The 17,800-nt window shown below is 44.6% G+C and overlaps 1 protein-coding gene across 2 annotated transcripts in view; it reads left to right on the top strand.

Moving 5' to 3' along the window:
- The first annotated feature begins 247 nt into the window (after positions 1-247).
- ccdc102a (coiled-coil domain containing 102A) overlaps positions 248-17,800 on the top strand; it is a 66,716-nt gene continuing 49,163 nt past the window's right edge. Inside the window, exon 1 of one of the 2 annotated variants that reach the window (XM_071472930.1) lies at positions 248-489. The gene's annotated coding sequence lies outside the window, so the exon portion shown is untranslated. The remainder of the gene's footprint in view (positions 490-17,800) is intronic. The other variant, XM_071472928.1, reaches the window with a different exon arrangement.

The following is a 17,800-nucleotide window of genomic DNA, read 5'->3' as shown; positions in this document are numbered from 1 at the left end:
TGTATTGGACAGAAACCTCCTGAATAGACCTTGAATGGGTGAACTGAGCTGTTTCTGATGACACACCTTCAGCCGCTCTCGGTGCAGCTGTAGGTATGTGGACTGGTATGAAGGAGATCACGTTGCACTGGCTCTCGCTCCTCCCCTCGCTGCTGTAGTAATTTTTACTGGGAGGTCTTTGCTATGTCAGCCAATTAGCGCACGTCTGTGTGTTGGGAAGAAACCGGATTGGCTCACAGCAGCAGAGCGTTGTCATAACGACAGCCGATTGGTCGGTCGGGTTGTCCAAACGCTTGAGACCCGCCCGTTTTCTCCTCTCAGTGAGGACGTTGTTTTCCATCCACACTAGAGGGAAAAAACGGCAGGCGGAGAGCGGGAGTCTGGCGGAGGGCTGACAGGAAGAAAGGGGGACCCTCGGCTGCTTCACCGGGATAAAAATTCATGTTCCAGTCGGAGATAACAGCGGTCTTTACCGTGGCTTCGTTTACGGTACGTTCTCCCTGCCTTTGTTGTTGTAGTGGCTGATAGTTTGACTGAGCTCACTGCTTTGAGACACTGGTGTCAAATGACACGTAAATCATTATGTTCTTCTCTTTTTCTTCACATGTTGGCTACGCTGATTTTTGAGTAATAGATTTATACTGCAGTGTGAAGGCATGGTCACTTTGTTGTCTCAGGGTTTGTCAGAGATTGTTGCTGTAAGGAAAAACACTCCTTCCTTTTGAGTCCCCTGTGAAGTTTACACAGTGGGGCTCTTTTCTTCACTCACTGACTTTTTGAAATATTTAACTCTGTCTTTTTTGATGATTTTTAATTACCTACAATGCGTGGAACAGACTAATGGGTTCCAGGGAGCAGCCTGTAGCAGTTCCTGACGTGGGGACCCCAGTGGTACCTGACAGGGCAGGGTTAGCTTCTGCAGAAAAAGGCAGCTGTGACATTCATATCTGTTTTCAAGTTCAAGTTCAGTGCAGCCCAACCATTACCGAGTTTTACATGACCTGTTACACCTAGCAGTGCAACCATACTGTCTGTCATGAATGATGCATGTACCCACAGCTGCATGAGTTAACTACATTACTGATCCAGGACAGAAAATGTCTAAGTCGTGGTGTTTGAGACGTAACCTGAGGACAGAGTCACACTTAAACTGGTGAAACCGTCTTTAATGATTGGAAATGTGCTGAGATGTCATCTCATTGTCTCGTTGTGGTGGTCTGGGATCAGCTTCATGTGAAGTGTGTCATGGAGGTAGAGCTGGGTTTGCCCCATTTTGTGCCTCTCGTGCACATTCAAGACACAGAGCTAAGTGTTGCTTTCTTTAGAAGATCAGTCTGTGGAGGTGATTTAACAACTCTCACTGTTCAAAATGTCTTATTTAAAGATTTACTCATCTTGTTTCCAAAGTTATGGCTCGATTTCCCAAATCAAAGACAAATTCCAGATATGACATGTCTCCTTGTCTGCTTTGCTGGATGTGCTATCTTACACTACACTTAAACAACTTACTGTCACTCACAATAATGTAATTCATTTTCTGGAGTTATGAATGAGGAGTTGTTCAACACCATTCATCAGGACTGGATCTCTCAGAAAAACAGAGGCTTGGCTCTGTGACTCCAGTGTCATGGTAACATGTGAGGGCACAAACTGGGACAGGACAGGGTGTCTGGTGGGATTTATAATTTTCTGTGCTTATTATTTGATAAGATGGTTTTTGTGTGTGTGGAAGGTTGGGGTTCTGATAGCCACGTCCATTTTGGATCTTGTGTCTGTGTCTTTGATGCTGACAAACGTCTGAACAGTTCTTCTTTCCAAATTAATATTACTTTTTTATCGGCAAAGAACAACAAACAAAACATTCAGGCCCCTTCTCATATTTCACCTGTGCCGACGATTTCCCAGGTTAACATGATAAACACTGTGAGTGGCAGATTATATCAGCTGTGGGTAATTAACATTATTTCTGTAATGATTATAAAACCTTTGGCTGTTGTGTGGTCAGTGTGAGTGGAGACTCTAGTCACTGTATGAATGAGGATCCTCAGTATTTGCCAGTTGCTAGTAAAGAATATAGTGTAAAATTAAGTAGACTACAGCTGATATATCAGTGTTGCTGAAACATTAAATTTAACTATATGTGAACAATAATTAGACGGCCAGTCAAGTGTCAGATGATGTGCACCCCACACAGAGGGAACTGTGTGGAGAAATGATTTTAAATACTGCAAGTAAAAAAGTGATCCAAGTGTTACATCAGCTTTACCTTCAAATTAGAGCTGAAGCAGTTGATGAATTAAACTGTCAATCAACATGTTCTGCAACTATTTTGATAATAAGTTAATCCATTAAGATATTAATCAAGCCAAAATACCAAACATTTCCTAGCTCCAGCTCATCACTTGTGAGTCGTTGCTGCTTCCCTTTATTTGTGTTACAATATTTGGGAGTGTTGGTCAAAACAAGCCTCATTTTGCACTTAAAGCTCCATCCAGTCTAAAGGCAGATGTCCATGTGTTTGTGATTATAAAGCAGGTCTAGGTTCTATATTAATACTGTGAAAGTATCAAAGCCTCAGTCCACAGAGAAATGCACACAGCCTGTATTCAGAAACTGAGCCTTAAAACCAGCCGTCAGGACTTCTGGAACTTTGTGATGTCACAACAAAGCAGTCACTGCTCTCAGTCATGCACCAAGCCCCGCCCACCTGGACCCACCATCCAAACTTGCAGGATTTGGTTTCTCTGAGTGTTTACCTGAAATCTGCTATATTTTCATTGGTTCACTCAGAAAACAGTCAGCCAATCAGAAGAGAGGGTCAGATCCTCTCTTCTGATTGGCTGACTGACCTGTTGTTACTAGAGCTCCAGAGAGAAGCCTGAGAGAGGAGATGTAAAACTACACTGAGATGGTTTTTGGTTCTTAAAACCACAGATATATCTTCTGATGGAGATCAACATTTCAGATAAAACAGGGGGTTTGATGGACACTTTACACTATTTATAAACCAAATGTAATGAAAATAATCAATAACTGCAGCACCACCTTAAATATACATTCCACTTTACTCTCGGGTTGTCAGAAAATCCTGAAGCTGACTTGTCTAAAAACATGAGAAACGACTACAGGAAGTTGTGCACTTCTTCATGTGAGACTGAATAAATAATTAACTCCCACTCCAAGAATCTCATCCCATCTAAAACGACCGGTGATGTTTGTGCGCTGCATTCCAGCAGCAGGAGAAAAGCATTTGCCAGCATTTGTTTTTGATTTATAAGATGAACCCCCTCTGCTTTTGAAGTGGTGAAGTTCACCTCTGACCGCTTTCAGAAAGGCGGTGAGTCATCTGTAAACCACATAAAGGAACAAACAATAAGCTCAGCAACATTTAACTTTAGGGTTTTTTAAAGTTGGATATTTGATGTAAAGGTGTTAAGGATCACAGGGTTGTGGGTGGTGTCCCTGCCTCTCTCTCAGCACATCATCACAGTGTCCTGAGGTTTCACACAGCAGACGCCACCATCTGTTTAGCTTCCTGTAGCTGCCTGCTCTGTCGGCGTGAGGCTGTCTGCTCTCTCATTGCTACCTCTCTCACACTCCCGTCCTCCATTTAATTCAATTCACTCTCTCTTATTTATCTGTCTCTCTTGTAAACACACACACACACACACACACACACACACACACACACACACACTGAAATGTGGATGGTGCACAGACTGTTGTGTGATTTCAGTGTGTGGTTGCCATGGAAACACACTCAGGGCAAAAGAAAGAACAAGAGCCATGTGCTCCAGGTTCATACACCACGTCTGATGTCTGTGTGTGTGTGTGTGTGTGTGTGTGTGTGTGTGTGTGTGTGTGTGGTCTCCTGCAGAATAGACTGTTTATACTATACTATGCTAGATATTATCTTCTTCTTCTGTCACAAATATTGTGATGACAGAATTACATGCACACATATATTTTGTTATTGTAAAAATACCAGAACAGGGTTAATTGCGTTGTGTCATCCGCCCTCAGATATGAGCATTTTATTAAGGCTGCAGCTAATGATAATTTTGGTTGTGTGTCCATCTGTTGACTCTGGGTCCACTACCTTGGTCCAGACTGGATTTCCATGAAACTCAGTGCAGTTTTTCAGTGATGAAGAAGTACTCTGATCTCTTAACAGTGTTTCCCAAACAGGGAAGTGAAGGGACAGTCAGCGAGACAGAGAGAACTGCTAGCTGTAAACAGCTGTTTGTAGGCTCCGATTTTTAAATGGAAATAATCTAAGTCTGTTTGTGATAGGGTTAGAGTGTTGTTGAGCGTTGAACTGTGTGACAGTCATCCTGCTGGGATAGACAGTGCATGGAGTTTTGCTCAGCTGCTGGAGGATAACAGTGGGCTAACAGAGGCTAACAGTTGTTGAACCAGGTTAACCTAAGCCCAGGGCTATATGATGACACTGACCTCTACTAGCCCTGGGTTAACTGTCTGTTGGAACTGGTGTTCACACTCCATCATGAGTGTCACCAGGCTAGTCTTTACAGTTAAGAGGTTTTAGTGTTTCATCGTGTTTTAACCTCTGCTTCAGGGGATTTTAACAAGAATGTTAGATGTGTGGGTACAACAGTGATCACACAGAAACATATTCACATCCGACAGAGATCGAGAGAACAAGTACTTTCCTGTTAAAACTTTGAGTTGATGTTGGAAACAGTTTGCATCCACAACAATGTCTTAGATTTGAAATCAGAAGAAACGCTGCTATTTCAGCTACTAAATGCACACATTCTGTGTCTGCTGTTGTGTCTGCACCAGGTGCACCAACAAATAATGTTTTGTTTGTCACGATGCACAAAAATGCTTGTCAAACAGGCGTAAAATGTGTAAAATCTCTTGTATTTGATCTCTGAAAATGAGGTGAAGACACGTGCAGAGTTTCACTTGTAGACCAATAACACTGGTTGTAAAAGGAGTGCAATGATTTGGCTTCAGTAAACACAGATGGACTTCATGAGTTAAGTCTTCTCCAGACTTCTTACTGTTGTTTTACCTCAGCTAGTGAAAACAGTGAAAACACTGACACTCGGTGATGCCCTCCAACTGCTTATTGTGTCCAACCAACAGCAAACAGTAAATCCTAAAGACACTCAGGTTACAGTGATATAATAACCTCACACTAATTATTATTTTTGCTATATTCTCTCACTAAATGACTGAAACCATTGATTATCAAAACAGTTGTTGAATGATAATCTGTCATAGTTGACTAATGAACTGCTGAGTGTTATAATGTTATAGAGATCAGGCTAGGCTAGGGTTAGGACTAGACCGGGTCCAAAGGAGCACGTATAGAAAACTGTTGGTCAGATTCATGGTCCTGTTACCTCTTGTTTCATCAGATGCTTTCCTATTTGAGTGTCAATTTTATTGTGTTTTATCCAGATATTGTATATATTTTTAATAATGAAGAATTGTACAAATATGTGTTTATACTTAACAAATACAGTATCAAAAGCTTATTATAGTCTTATATGAACACTAGTTTCAAAGCAGCTCCAGCGGTGGGACAGAGTTTCTTCCACTATGAAACCTGTCCAGTTGTGAGGGGGTAAACAGGACCGGGCCTCATGCGAAATATGGTTTGGTCTGTTTTTTGTGGTCTGTGTGTGACCAGCAGAGCTTTTGTTTGCCTGTCTTCCTGTGTGGAATATCAACATCCTCTCATTTGTTGCTCCACCCAGTGAAACTCAGGCCAAACCAGAGCAGCTAAGTCTCTCTTCCACCTCTGTCTGCTCCAGAACACACCCCTCTGCCATCACTGACCCCGTCCGCTCAGACCGCTTCCTCTGTGTCTGTGGAAGAAGGAAGTGTCTTTCCCTTAAAACCAGATTAGGACTGAAGCTCTGCGGTAAGAATGCAGTCATGTTTGCTCTGGTGCAGTTAGTGTGTAGCTGACGGCCCATGTGCCAGACTGACAGTGTACCTCCAGTCACCACAGCTGCTGAAACACATTCCAATCCCCTCACACTGTTTACTTTCTTCTCAGCATCTCCTTTTCCTAGATCTGCTCCTCTTTGTTTTTTTTACGCCCTTCTCAGTTCTGTCCTTTTCGTCTCTAATTTCTCAGTCTGTCTCTCCTTGCCTCCTCTCCTCTCTCCTCCCTCTCGCGGTGTTTTCCTCCCCTGCTCAGTGACTGTTAGGCCTCCTGACGGTCTTGAAAGACAACTTGTCGTCAGCATCGGCTCTGTGACTGAGTTAATGTGTGATCCAAACATCCAGAAGATTGCGGGAGACGGCTTCCTGAATGATGTCACCTTTGATCTTGCAGTTCATCCTCGCCTCCACTCACTCACACTGACAGACGGATGAGAGTGAAAACACAGCCTGCTTGGAGGAGGAAACAATCACAACAGTGACAGGTTAGGGCGAAGATGGTTCCCTAGAGAAAGGCCCTCTCATGTCTTTCCCAGGAGTACACCCAGAGTTTTCCATCACATCATCGTCACTTTTTATCACCTTATAACCTTAAAACAATGTCTCTCTGAGTTTTTCAGACCAAACACTCTACCATTAAAATAAATCTCACAGAGCACCTAACTCCCCAAACATCCCCTAAACCAGTGGTTCCCAACCTTTTCACCTCAGGGCCCCTTGTGTGGAAGAATATCAGCAGGGACAGAGTTTCAGTCATCAACAACCCCTGCACCTCGCACACTGCACGACAACAGGTGGTGCTATTTTTATAGCATCCAAATTATCACACACATATGAACACTGGCTGGATGTCATCAAACGCATGAGTCTCAGTCGTGGTGATGACATCACTAGTAAAACTTTACACTTAATACTTGCTGTTGTCTCCGTTGTATCAGAGGTTTCATTTGATTTTCTCTGAATTGACCTGGTCTTAATCCACTGGTGATCTTCCCTGTTGTCCATGTTTTATAGTTAATATGCTGGTGACTGGTGGTATTTAGCACAGTCCCAGGGCAGGCTAACTGTTAGCCTCATCCATGTTTTCTTTCAAATGTCACACGGATCATTTTTAACGTGAATTGTAAAACATAAACCATAGACTGGTGAAGCCACACGAGACAGTGTCGCAAAACAGCCAATTGAAATGTTTAAATTTACATATGAGTTGATTTAATATTGAAAACAACATATATTCATCTCTCTACTGAGAAACAATAAATTAAAAACACGATATTTTAACAAATTTACTCCACCGCTCTTTTAGAAAGGCTGCCTCAAAACTATAACTTTTAACCAGATGAAGGATTTTAGCCTCTCGACGTCTGGATCTGAAGTTATCAGAGCAACAAGCTGCATCAGAGAAACACTGGTTTTTAACATGAAGCTCTTTACTGGTTGTAATCACTGGTCTGTTTGTGTTGGGGAGGAGGAGACCTCTGTGGATAATTCAGCTCCTGAACAATGAACACAGCAGCAATCCAAACCTAAAAACAACCTGAGCTAACAGTAGCCAGTCATTGTACGCACCAGTGGAAACCCTTTGAGGAGGACTCATCTCTCCTGTGCGTGACGACATTTAGCTTCACTGCTTTGAGTCCGTGCTCCTGACTGCTCAGCACTGAGCTGCGCAGATCAACACTGTGGCTGTGAAATTGCTCGGCCCACACAGGACACACACAGAGGAGCTGGGGCTTTAGATTAAAACCCAGATCCTTGTAGCTGTGAGATGAGACACAGAACACACACTCAGCAGTGTAGCTGCTGTTTGTCACAGTGTAACCCAGAGGTCTGGCGGGTGGCATGAAGGGTTATCAAACTGCAGAGAGCAGCAGCAAAGAGCTGTCCTGTGAATGTAGGCGGTGTTTTATTCTTGCAAGGAGTGTGTGTGTGTGTGTGTGTGTGTGTGTGTGTGTGTGTGTGTGTGTGTGTGTGTGTGTCTATGTCTATGTTTAGCTGTGTTTGTTTAGTGCTCAGTAATTATGGCTGGCAGCAGAGTTTGAGTTGGAGCAAGCAGAGGAATGCCTTTAGTCTCCTGCTGTCACTGAGACTCAACTATGGGCTTTCCAAATGCTTCAACCACTGTGTGTGTGTGTGTGTGTGTGTGTGCGCTTGCTTTAATGTCTCTTGATATTGCATTTCAGTGTGTGCACCTTGCAGAGACATATTTCTGTTTGTTTGGATCAAATCAATGTTTTCATGATGAGTACATTTTCGTTTTCTGATATGAGTATGAATTTTTGATTGATTATGTGTGTGTGTGTGTGTGTGTGTGTGTGTGTGTGTGTGTGTGACTATTTGCATCTGCTAACATTGCACATGCCCTGGTAATCTCTGTATTGCTTTCCAGACTCCTGTAGAAGGATGAAACCATAACTTACCCTTTAACACAAACACACACACACACACACACACACATAAACACATATTGCCTTCTCATCCTGGTGGAACCACCAGATGATGTCATTGGTTGCTTCTGGTGGCCTCGAGGTGATCTGTCTTCCAGATGTGGCAAATAGGAGCAGCAGATGGCCATGGTGGGGTGAGTCAGGAGTCTCTGATTCCTCTCAGTGACAGCTGGGGGTCACAACCGTCCTGTCTGTGGGCTGAACAGTCCTAACACACAGGGACATAACCCAGCAGCGCTTTTATGAAGGACAAGTATGTTTTCAGAATCAGAATCAAAATCAGAATCAGTTTTATTGCCAAGTATGTTTTCACATACAAGGAATTTTTTCTGGTGATTGGTGCAATTGATCAGCAACAGTGGGGCTCTCTAGCCTTGTTGATGAGGCTAATAGCAGATGGGAAGAAGCTATTTTTGTGGCGAGAGGTTTTGGTCCTGAAGGACCGCAGCCTCCTGCCAGAGGGGAGTGTCACAAAGAGTTTGTGTCCAGGGTGGGAGGAGTCAGCTACAATCTTCCCTGCACGCCTCAGAGTCCTTGAGGCGTACAGGTCCTGGAGGGACGGAAGATTGCAGCCAATCACCTTCTCAGCAGAGTGGATGATACGCTGCAGTCTGTTATTGTCCCTCTCCGTGGCAGCAGCGTACCAGATGGTGATGGAGGAGGTGAGGATGGACTCAATGATGGAGGTGTAGAAGTTCACCATCATAGTCCTTGGCAGGTTGAACTTCTTCAATTGCCTCAGGAAATACATCCTCTGCTGAGCTTTTTTGATGAGGGAGCTGATGTTTAGCTCCCATTTGAGATCCTGTGTGATGGTGGTTCCCAAGAAGCGAAAATGCTCCACGGTAGCCACGGGGGAGTCACACAGGGAGATGGGGGTGGGTGGGGCTGGGCTCTTCCTGAAGTCCACTATCATTTCCACTGTCTTCAGAGCGTTTAGCTCTAGGTTGTTCTGCCTGCACCAGGTCACCAGACGCTCAGTCTCCCACCTGTAGGCAGACTCATCGCCATCAGAGATGAGTCCAATGAGAGTGGTGTCGTCTGCAAACTTCAGGAGCTTGACAGACTGATGGCTGGAGGTGCAGGTGTTGGTGTACAGGGAGAAGAGCAGAGGAGAAAGAACGCAGCCTTGCGGGGATCCAGTGCTGATGGTCTGGGAGTCAGACACGTGCTTTCCTAGCTTCACGTGCTGCCTCCTGTCAGACAGGAAGTCGGTGATCCACCTGCAGGTGGAGTCAGGCACGCTCAGCTGGGAGAGCTTGTCCTGCAGCAGAGCCGGGATGATGGTGTTGAAGGCAGAGCTGAAGTCCACAAACAGGATCCTGGCATAGGTCCCTGAGGAGTCCAGGTGCTGGAGGATGAAGTGGAGAGCCATGTTGACGGCGTCGTCTACAGACCTGTTGGCTCTGTAGGCGAACTGCAGGGGGTCCAGGAGTGGGTCAGTGATGGATTTGAGATGGGACAGGACAAGGCGCTCAAATGATTTCATGACCACAGAGGTCAGGGCAATGGGTCTGTAGTCATTTAGTCCTGTGGGCCTTGGTTTTTTGGGGACAGGGATGATGGTGGAGGATTTGAAGCAGGCTGGCATGTGGCAGGTCTCCAGTGAGGTGTTGAAGATGTCTGTGAACACTGGAGACAGCTGATCAGCACAGTGCTTCAGGGATGATGGAGAGACAGAGTCAGGACCGGCTGCTTTGCGGGGGTTCTGCTTCTTAAAAAGCCTGTTGACATCTCTCTCCAGGATAGAGAGAGATGTTCCTTTGGTAGGGGAGGAGGGGGGTTCTGATGTGGCTCTGATGTGGAGGTTAGTGTCAGGCTTGTCCCACTGTCTTTCAAAGCGGCAGTAGAACTCATTCAGATCGTTGGCCAGACGGAAGTCATTAATGGAGTGGGGGGGTTTAGGTTTGTAGTTTGTGATCTTTCTGAGCCCTTTCCAGACAGAAGCAGAGTCATTGGCTGAGAACTGGAGCTGAAGTTTCTCAGAGTACAGTCGTTTAGCTTCTCTCACCGCCTCGCTAAACCTGTACTTGGACTCTTTAAACCTGTCCCTGTCCCCACTCCTGAAAGCTTCCTCCTTTTGCCTCCTGAGCTGACTGAGCTTAGCTGTGAACCAGGGTTTGTCATTGTTATAACTCACCCTGGTGCGTGATGGGATACAGCAGTCCTCACAGAAGCTGATGTTTGACGTCACAGCCTCTGTGAACTCATCCAGACTGTTGGAAGCAGTCCTGAACACCTCCCAGTCAGTGCAGTCCAAACATGCCCGCAGATCCTCAATGGCTTCACTGCTCCACTGCTTCGATGTCCTGGCAACAGGTTTACACAGTTTTAGTTTCTGCCTGTATGTGGGAATCAGGTGGACCATGACATGGTCAGAGTGGCCCAGTGCAGCCCGGGGGACGGCGTGATAAGCACCACTGATTGTGGTGTAACAGTGGTCCAGAGTGTTCCCCTCTCTGGTCGGGCAATTAACAAACTATCTGTATTTGGGCAGTTCGTGGCTGAGGTTCCCTTTGTTAAAGTCACCAAGGACAATAACTACGGAGTCCGGGTTGGTCCGCTCCACACACAGTATCTGGTCGGCGAGCACCCGCTGTGCCTCCTGCACGTTGGCCTGTGGTGGGATGTAAACACCGACCAGGATGATTGAGGTGAACTCACGGGGGGAGTAGAAGGGCCTGCAGTTTATGATGAAAGTCTCCAGGTCAGGAGAACAGTGCTGCAGGATCACTGTCACGTCTCTGCACCAGCCACTGTTTGCATAAAAGCAGATTCCTCCACCTTTGGTTTTGCCGGACAGCTCTGTGTCGCGATCCGCTCTGAAGAGCTGGAAGCCGGCCAGCTCCAGCGCAGAGTTCGGAATCGATCCACACAGCCACGTCTCCGTGAAGCACAGGACGGAAGATGAGGAAAAGTCTCTGTTCTTCTGCACCAGTAGCTGAAGTTCATCCAGCTTGTTGGGCAGTGAACGCACGTTGGAGAGAAAGATACCTGGGAGAGGTGTGCGGAGACGCGCAAGCGCACCGGCACGTTTTCCTCTCCTCCGGCGTTTCACTGCGAGAGCAACGGTCAGTGCACCTCTGACCAAAATGTCCAATAATCCCACAGATGAGTCGAGAAAAGTAGGAAAAAAATCCACTGGAGTTGTTTCTCTGATATTAATGAGCTCTTCTCTGGTGAAAGAGCTCCGGAAACCAAAGCAGAAAACTGGATTTATAAAGAAAATAAGGCAAAAAAATGCGCACCAAAACACCGAGGCAGCCATCCGCGGCGCCATGGCAACAGAATTTTTAGTGCTATTTGGAGCTGACATTCAGTGTATATTAATACCATATAAAATATTACAAGCATTTCATTATTTACAGCAGGGCTGCTGCTAATGATTATTTCCATTATTTTTTTGTGTAAAACAGAAGTTCTCTGGAACTCAAGCTGAAATCATCAAGTGTCTTGTTTTGTCTAACCAGCAGGTCAAAACCAAAGATCTTCAGTTCGCTGCAGCTGTGACATGTCCTTTTGACATATGATGTGGAATATAAAATAGCTGCAGCAATAGTTGATTCACTGAAATTTTTTGGCCAACATCCCTGTGTATTATTAAAGAAGCGGGAGATAAAACATCTGGTTTGAGAAGAACCTCTCAGCTCTGAGTTCTCACAGGATAAATCAGCTCAGCTGAGACTGTGAAGATATTTCAGGACAGAGCTGCTCAAGAGAAGTCTGAGATTATAAGTTTGGTCCATCAGAGAGCACTGATGAGTTTATTTGTCATCTGTAAAATGTCTCACTCATTACACAGCTTGGTCACAATTTATCAAAAAATATATTTCATGAGGAGCCGGAGGGACATTAAGCCTGTGAATATTCTCATTTGTCCAGGTCATAGTATCTCAAAGGAGTTTTAAATCGAAAGCAACTGGACTTGGTTATTTGTCTAGGAAGACATTTCACCTCTCATCCAAGAGGCTTCATCAGTTCTTTCTCACACCTGACCAGGCTGGGACTGGTCCAACTATCTGGTGTGGAGACCCAGGTATTTATAACCTCTGGGAGGGGCTTTCACAAGGCTGATGATGGCTTCTTTCCTGGTTTGAATCCTACCTGACAGGGTGCTCATTCAGCGTATCCTGGCTTGGACAGTCGTCCACCTCGCATCACCTCACCACAGGGGTCCCCCAGGGCTCAGTGCTGGGGCCCCTACTATTTGCTATCTACACCACCTCCCTGGGCCCGATCATTCGCTCACATGGCTTTTCCTATCACTGCTACGCAGATGATACTCAGCTGTATCTGTCATTTCCTCCTGATGACCCCTCGATCTCTGCACGGGTCTCTGATTGCCTCTCAGACATCGCCACATGGATGAAGGCACATCGCCTCCAGCTGAATCTTTCAAAAACTGAACTGCTGGTTCTCCCAGCTAAACCTACAATACACCATGACATCAACATCAAAACTGATTCCCTATGGCTCGCCCCCACCAAGGTGGTGAGAAACCAGATTGCTTTTTTCTCTGTTGTTTCTCTTCTAAGAGAAACAACATAGTCATCCCATATGTGTCTGGGGTATCAGAAAAACTCAGGAGGATCTTCAACAAACACCATATCCCTGTGTATTTCAAACCCAGCAACACACTCAGACAGAGACTGGTACACCCCAAGGACAGAACACCACAAACCCGAAAAAGCAACCTGGTGTATGCAGTCCAATGCAATGAGGAATGCAAAGACCTCTACATTGGAGAAATGAAACAACCACTGCATAAACGCATGGCCCAACACAGGAGAGCTAACTCCTCAGGCTTGGACTCTGCTGTCCACTTACATCTTAAGGAGAAAGCCCACTCCTTTGAGGACAGCAAGGTTCACATCCTGGACAGAGAGGACAGCAACAGGGCAGGAGGACTCAGACACCACCTATCTCCAATTTACAATGCTGCCCTTTCATCCCTTCCCAGGAGATTCAACAATTTAACCTCTAAGAAATACAACTGTTCACAAGTGGCATGTGACTCCAACGACTGTGGTTATAACACAATAGGGCTCTAACGAAGTGGAAACCAACTCTCCACCAAGACAGTCACTCTAACGACTGTTGTTGGCACATGGAGCACAAAGGGAACCAGTGACATCATCAGCCTTGTGAAAGCCCCTCCCAGAGGTTAAATACCTGGGTCTCCACACCAGATAGTTGGACCAGTCCCATCCTGGTCAGGTGCGAGAAAGAACTGATGAAGCCTCTTGGATGAGAGGTGAAACGTCTTCCTAGACAAATAACCAAGTCCAGTTGCTTTCGATTTAAAACTCCTTTGAGATACCGGAGGGATATTGTTTTCAGGTTGTCCGTCTGTCGTGGACATGACATCTCAGTAACACCTCAACAGAACCTCTTCAAATTTGGCACAAACATTCACTTGGGCTCAAGAACGAACTGATTAGATTTTGGTGGTCAAAGGTCAAGGTTAGTGTGACCTCTCAAAACCCTTTTTAGCCATTACTTAACTTCACACAGCAATTATGAAAAAATCCCACATGGCTGATCTGAAACTAGTCTGAGAGAAGGAGAGAAACAACAAAGAGGTGGTAATTCTAGTTAATATCCCAAATATCATAATCAAACATCCAGTGTTGTTTGGGCCGTGCTCTCTGTCAGAGGCTCTGCCTGTCAGTCAGTATCAGTCAGCATCATGTGGAGGAACATTCACAGCCTCACACCCATGCATGTTTGGAAACTGTGTCGCGTCATACATGTGCAGCAGCTGCGTCAGATTTAAGGACTGCTAAATAAGGTGTATATCAACACTAACACACTATCCTGATGAAGTCACCCCCCAACAAGCCTGTGGTCTTGATTCTCGGATGTGCTCAATATGAATCAGCTTGTTCAACCTTTGCCTGTGGTTAGAGGGTGATATGAGGCAGAGAGGCATCTCTTTGTACCTGGAGTATGTGTATGTCTGTCCTAACTGTTGAAGAGATTACAGATGCAGAGAAGGCCGGGGCTCTAAACCTTCCCCTCTTATATAGCCGAGGTTTGACATCGGCTTCAACCAGATAAGAATATTTATATTTATCTCTGTATGTGTCATGTCTGCCAGTGTGCAGAGGGCACACAGGTAAGAAGAGGAACGTGAAGAGATTTGTTTGAGGCTTGTGTCAGGTGTAAAAACGATGGCTGTTATTTGAATGTATCAGACAAATATTTAATCATGATGTTTTCTCAGTAGTTCTGTATTAGATTGGACCCAGTATTCAAGGACTTGGATTGGGATCTGGACCAGAAAAGCTTGATTGCAACATCCCAACTTCTTGAGCTGGAACACTGACTCCTTGGAAACAGCTCTTGGCAAAACAGTCTGACCACATGGTCCATTTAGTAGCGGTGCCAGAGCTTTCATCGTGATATTATTTAAAATTCTAATTTGAAAATCCACAATTGTGTAACAACTGTGTCAGACTCCATCTGCTGAGGAAGAGCGTGAGAGGATCCATAGCTCGTGAAGGAGCTGATTGAGTCAACTACATTAAGCAGCTTGAAGAAAGGTGATTGTCTCTTGTCTACAGCCTGTATCTGTCCCCATCCCTGTGGGGTTCTTCTTATTACTGTATACCTTCTTATAGGTACAGAAATATGAAGCTGTGTTTATGAGACCCCACCACCTCCACCGCTGTGTGGTCACAGACGAAATTAATGGGCTTTAACACTCAGTTGCCCCTGTTAACACTCCGACAACACCAGGCCCACATGCTTCAGTATCTGCCTCAGAAACCAACAAACAAAGGTCCTATCAGCTCCTCTCATCTGTTTCTGCTTCCATAAGTGTCTCTATCCTTATCTCCATCTTTATGGCTTTAACCAACACACCATGAGCTCCAGAGTTTATCCTGCCCGTGTCTGCTTGGTGTGTGTGGTTACACACCATTCGATGTTATTTTACCTTGGTAAAATATGCTGGGGCAGAGAGACCATACGAGAGCTGGAATCAGCAGCAGCTGAGTCCAGTCCAGTCGAGTTGAGTGTGTGGGTTTGTGGAACTGATCATACAGACCATGAGGAAAAAAAAACCTTGAGCTTGAGTCACAATATCAGTTGGAATGATTTTTTTTGCATTTCAGTTTCAATGAAAAGTTTTTAAAATGTTGATGCTAACAATGCACAACAACATTTTACCTTCATGAACAAATTTGCAGCTCCTATGATTTTTTTTTTTTTTTTTTTTTTTTTTTTTGCAGTTGCTGTGATTTGGATATCGCACTTTCCATTTCCATTATATTTCAATGAATTACTCAGCCTTAGTGAGGTTCTTATACAAAGTCAGGTTATTACCTGCAGTAGTTCTGGGTCGGCACACTCCCAGTTTGGAGAAGCAGCTGTGTAAATATGTAAGTATGTGTAGGAATACTGTAAGTTGGGTGGTTGAGTTGCTCCAAAGCAAAGAGCAGCAGTTTGACGGCAAGATGACTTGAAATACTCAAAATACAACACACACTTCAACTGGGATTTTTTTTTTTAAGTGGCTTAAAGTACATGTTTTCTGGTGTAGGTGGGAGAAGGCGAGAGCTTTTGTCATGTCGGACACTAGAGACATTTTCTGGAGGCTGTACGTACCCGTAAATTTGATTTGTATTGACCCACTTTTAGAGATAATAACGTGTTAAAAAATAAAGAGTGAAGAGAAACATTAATATGTGATGAGTTGTGACCCCAAAACCCTGTGGATGGTGAAGAAGACAGATGATCGATGATTGTTCACTGTCAGTTTAAAAAGGGAGTAAATGACACTGCAGGACCTGCGTTGAGTTTTGGTGAATGCAGTCAGCTGTCAGTGTGAGAGCAGTGTGTGTTAGACTCCAGTTTTAATCGTGTAGACAGCGCAGTGTGGATGTGATGGGGATGTTGGCAGCAGGTGGAGGAGGGACTGTTTGCTGTGATGCATGGCTCAGGCCTGACCTTCCTGTCTCACCTGTCTGAATGCTTCATTAACCTTAAAGCAGTGTGTAATTAATGGCTCTTCAGAGGGCCCTCGCACTCTCATCTGCACACTCAGCCTGACAGCAGGGTTTACAGCCCTACACCACTAGAGACTATTAAACCCACTCCACTGTAAACAGCGTATGGAGTTAGTGCTTTAGTTGGATGTAAGGATGTAAACTTGCAGGGGCTGATGGGTTTTTTTCAGTTTTAGATGTTATGATGTTAGTTATGTGTATATGATCCAGCATTTCTGCTTTTCCATGTTCTTCTTGGTTGTGCCCAGAGCTCCTGGTTTCCTCCTTTTGAAAACGTTAAACCGACTGTGTAAGCTCCCATATGTCTGTGTGCTGCAGTGTAAACTTGTTTGGCTGATTTGCATTGATTGATTGCATTTAAAAAGTGGTTTGATCCCCATTAGGGTGCGTTAACCCCCTCTGTGTCCAGCTGCCCACTGAGCTCTGCCGCACTCAGGCTGTGAGAACAGATTAGAGCCAGACAAATTCCTGGTCACCTCAGGCCATTCAGACAGTGTTCAAGTGGTTTTATCCTGAGACGGTGTTTGGCTGTTTGTCTCATCCACAGACACTTACATTGATAAATGTTGTGCTCCAGTCACATGTTCATATTGTTGAGATTATCTTCCAGCCATGGTGCTTTTTATAAAACACATTTGTTTTGGATGAAAGTATGAAAAACATCTTGTGAAGAACTTTTTCTTCTAAAGCTCCAGCCAGCAGGGCAGAGAGGGCAGTGGGTTGATGATGTTAACTAAAGACAGTATCAGCTGTGGTTCAATGCATAGTTCACTTTAAAGGACCATACCACCTTTAAAGTTATAATCTGTAACATTTCCACATTCAAATGTCTAAAAACAGCTAGATGCTAGATGTATGTTGTTGATTGTGTTCTCACATCATCTCAAATGTTTCCATCAATTCTCAAACAGAGAAATCTGTGACTTTAATCATGGTAAGGTTTCATTGGTCGTCTGTCAGTGATGTCATATCCTCTCAGCTCATGTGTCAGTGTTGTCAAATTGACTTTGATCCAGTTTAAATTCACATTTTTAAGATCCTCTTTTTTCACCTTGGGGGTTTTCAGCTCTGTATTTGAACCAGATGAAGGATTTTAGTCGTCAGACGTCTGGATCGGAAGTTATCAGAGAAACAGTGGAAACAAAGCTTGGCAGCAGTCTCTGCATAAGAGCCTCTGACACTGAAGGAATCCAAACCAGGAGAAGCTGAGAGCAAATGACAAAACTCCCACGATCCCATACTACTTCACGTCACAAAATGACATCTTTTGTTCTTGTTTTGACCAACAGCAGAAGTTACAGACTTTTTACTAAAAATTATAAATAATTTTTAAACTATTTTGCAGGTCGTGCTGTAGTGTATTTGTTTATTTTCACCATCATTCCTGTGTGGTATGAGAACATACAGACAGTTCAT

This window comes from Trachinotus anak, unplaced genomic scaffold (assembly GCF_046630095.1).
Source record: "Trachinotus anak isolate AG129_WGS33_773 ecotype Australia unplaced genomic scaffold, CSIRO_AGI_Tana_v1 ptg000042l, whole genome shotgun sequence".
Lineage (NCBI taxonomy): Eukaryota > Metazoa > Chordata > Actinopteri > Carangiformes > Carangidae > Trachinotus > Trachinotus anak.
This window is presented reverse-complemented; position numbering and strand designations above follow the sequence as displayed.